Here is a 3937-nt window from a genome sequence, read left to right as displayed (position 1 = left end):
TTTTTTTTTTTCTCTTCTGAATCTTTCATCTCGGATATTTTTAAATTCAATCGATTCCAACGAGAATTCGTAAGAACGTATAAGTTAAAAATAAAAATCGAAATCATAATTTCTTCCATCTTTCTTCATCTTCTAACGTATCGAACATTTTTCTTTTTATTGTGAAAAAATTTTAAAAATTAACAAAATTAAAATTCTGAATAGATGGAAAATAACGCATTGCATCAAGATTGAACTTTTTACAACTTTTTTATTCCTTCACCTCTCTTTCGAGAAAAGAAAATAATCGATTACGATGAAGATAACAGGAAAAATGGACGAGAAATAAATTATTTAGAGAAGATCTTGAGAAGATCTCCTATCCACAGAAATAAATCCACGTGTCGATCTCTATTTATTTTCTCGCAGTAATCGTATCCATAATAACATTGAAACGTGTTATAGAAGAATATAATCGATTATTCGAATTTTTACTTATCTAATAACCAAATATTGGAAAATATACGAAAAATAAATTATTCGGAGAAGATTTTAAGAATTTTTTTTTATATGTAAAAATAAATAAACTTGTCAATATCTATACTTTTTTCGATATTTATTGTGATAATAATGATTCGATGAAAGAATATACGTATGATAGAATATCGATTATCCGAATTTTAATTGTCTAAATGGATGAGAAATAAATTATTCGAAAGATTTTGAGAATATTTTCTATACACAGAAAATAAATTTATCAAAAAAAAAATTTCCATATTTTTTTTATAAAAGTAATGATTTAATGAAAGAATATATATTCACGTACACGTATATAATTTTTTTTTAAATTTTTCCTACTTGATGTACAATTTCCTAATTTTTATTATAAATAATTCACGAATTATATTCTGTTAATAATAATTTGCATATTGCCTAAAATTTTTCCCATTGAATGTACAATATAATTTTCATTAATTTATTCATTAATTTCATTAATTATTAATATATTATCACGAATATTATAATTGTATATATAATTTATAATTATAATTGTATATATAATTGTATTATAATTGTATATAATAATTTAACGTATAATTATTTAATTTTCATCACGATTAATTCACAATTAATTATATTGATATTAAAAATTGGATATTGATAAGTATCCACCTTAAATTCGATACTATAATTTTTCTCCTCTCCACGAATCGAAATTCCAAATGGCAACAATAGACATCGTGTCGTTCAATTCAATTCACCACTGCGACATAAGAATCTGAATTATCGAGGGATTCGTAGCGATTCGAAGAAATTGCAATTAAATTCGTTAAAAAAATATCATACTTCTATTCCCCTCAAAGGGAAATACGATCGATACACAAGATAACACGTCGCGTGTTGTCTCGAATTGAAGAGAGTTACTTTTTCAACAAAAAAGAAAATAATAATAATAATAATAAATTTCATACGAAAGCACTCGAAACTCCAACGATTAATTTATTAAGAGATTAAAATATTACATAAACGAGCAACACACGATTAATTTACAGTATGAAATATTTCAATATTTCAACATTTTAATATTTTATGCTTCGCCTGGATAAATACAATGGTAGAGCAAACGAATTATTCGTTCCTTTCGATATTGGATAAAGGGAATTCAAGACAAGATTCAATTCGTTTGGAAAATTTTAATAATAAAATCACAACGCTTCTCGAGTATCTAAAAATTCATAAAAAAACGGTTGCAATTAATTAATCCAAAATTTAATAAAATTTTCATAAGAAAAAAAGAATCCTATTACACGAAAAAAATTCATCGAAAAAAATTTTCCACGAAGATCGATCGAGTACAATCGAATCCTCTTTTAACTATGAAAAAACACGAAAATTTCAGAAGATGTTTTCAAAATTTAATAAACTTACGATTATTAAACGATTTTCGTTTACAACAAATGTTTTCATCGCTTCAGTTTTACACTTTTGATTTGAATCGTTTCTAGGTTATAACACGAATGGATGGATTAACCTCTCTTCAAAGACTGACCGACGCGTATTAATTTTCGTTCGAATTAAAATTTGTCGAGGAACACTGTGCACACAGAATCTTTTTTAATGATAAAAACAGGAAAAAAAATTCAAAGCATGATATTAGCGATATTTTATTTTACTGCTTTGAAAGAATCGCATTGCCTTTGATGTCCCCGAGGAGGTTAATCGTTTTATGGAAGGATCGATCGATGTATTTTTATTCGCAAAGAAGAAAAATTCAAAAAACTAAAAAAACTAGCTAGAACAATACCAGGCTTATCTATGATTTTTAAATATCTTATAATTCTCATATATATGATTATATTAATAATTCATTTTGTTAAAAATATTTTCAATAATAATAAGTATAAAAAAAAAGTAAAAAAAAAAAAAAAGAAGAAAAATGAAAAAATACGAAATTTTTTTTTTAGCTTCTTGTTAAATAAATGATAAAATTTAAATGACGAACTCACCTTTCCCCATCGTCGTTGAAAGCATAATCCCCCAGTATGAGATCACGAAGCCTGTATCTAGGTGGTAGAATCAATGGTAGACAAGGATCTGGTTCGTTCATCGTGTAAAACGTATTCTCAAACCGCGACAATTCTTCCAACGTTGTCTTCTTATATCTCTCGGGGCTCGCGCAGAGAAGGAGATTGTTGATGGCTGCCACTTTGACTGTTGAAAACTGCTTAATTGCACGATCACCGAATCATTGTCTGAAAATATGGAAAGTGGATAAATAAAAGATGAAATAGAATGTAAAACTTATAGAAATTGATTCATTGAAATTATTTTCTTTTATTTTGAGCTTTGGATTGAATTTTTCAAAGATTATTCTACAGATATTAATATTAAAACTGTAAGATACGAGATAAAATAAAATGTATATATATATAGAGAGAGATATTTCGAAATTATTTTCTTACCGTTTTCGTATGTTTTGGACATTGGAATCAATTTAAGAGTTATTCTATTGGGTAAAATAAAATATAAAATATATTGAAGAAAAGTTTGGAAATTATTTTTCTATTTTTGTATATTTTTGATTTTAGAATGGATCTTTAAAATATAAAATGAATAGAGATTTAAAAATTATTTGTACAAATACAATTATATATTTGTATTTATTTTATTCTACAAATATACAATATTAATAGTCTATATAATAACTATTCTTATAGACATATAAAAAGTGACATCAATTCCAAAATAAAGAAATGTGATAAAATTAATTAAATAACTCGTTTCTTAAAAATAATTAAAATTAATTAAATAACTCGTCTCATAAAAATAAATCATTTCTGAAAAATTGATGCGATGATTTTGAATAAGAAAAATTGAAGAAAAATTAAACAAATAATTTTAATAATAACATATCCAATAAATCGTATATCTAGTTAATAAAATTTGATATTAAGTAAAAATAATAATTAGTTTTATTTTTAAAATGCTCATACATCTTCAACACAAGAATAAAAATTAAATATATCTCACTTCCGTGTAAATATGTATATTTTCTTACGAAAAAATTACATCGCAAACAACACGTATCTATTGCATATATATATGTAGAGTATATATGTATATACATCATCCATCTTATTTTACACCGATGACCACGAGTAAATAGAAGCCTCTAATTATTTGATTAGATATGGATGTTGGATACACGATATAATCAAATACAATTCACGTGGGTAGTAATGTTGACGCGTACCAAAACAATGTGCTTTATTTGCACATGGAAAAAATTCATTATAAATTCATTAATAAAGATGATCAATTAACAGGTGTAAATTTGCAAACTCGAAATAAGAATTGTTCTAATCTCTCGTAAATAATTCGTTGTACTTAACGACTAACCGATTAAGACTAACCTTTCGAGAATTTATATTGAAATTGTTAAAAACACTTTTTGAAA

At 25.1% G+C, this 3937-nt stretch overlaps 1 long non-coding RNA gene across 1 annotated transcript in view; it reads right to left on the bottom strand.

Moving 5' to 3' along the window:
• Positions 1-1181: 1181 nt before the first annotated feature.
• LOC116185827 overlaps positions 1182-3937 on the bottom strand; it is an 8171-nt gene continuing 5415 nt past the window's right edge. Inside the window, exons 2-3 of the long non-coding RNA XR_004150734.1 lie at positions 2487-2732; positions 1182-1705 (exon numbers count right to left, since the gene is read on the bottom strand). This is a non-coding gene — a long non-coding RNA (uncharacterized LOC116185827). The remainder of the gene's footprint in view (positions 1706-2486; positions 2733-3937) is intronic.

The sequence above is a fragment of the Apis dorsata genome, unplaced genomic scaffold (assembly GCF_000469605.1).
Source record: "Apis dorsata unplaced genomic scaffold, Apis dorsata 1.3 scaffold_293, whole genome shotgun sequence".
In the NCBI taxonomy this organism is placed as follows: domain Eukaryota; kingdom Metazoa; phylum Arthropoda; class Insecta; order Hymenoptera; family Apidae; genus Apis; species Apis dorsata.
The sequence above is the reverse complement of the archived record's forward strand: the minus strand, read 5'-3'. Positions and strand labels throughout refer to the sequence as shown.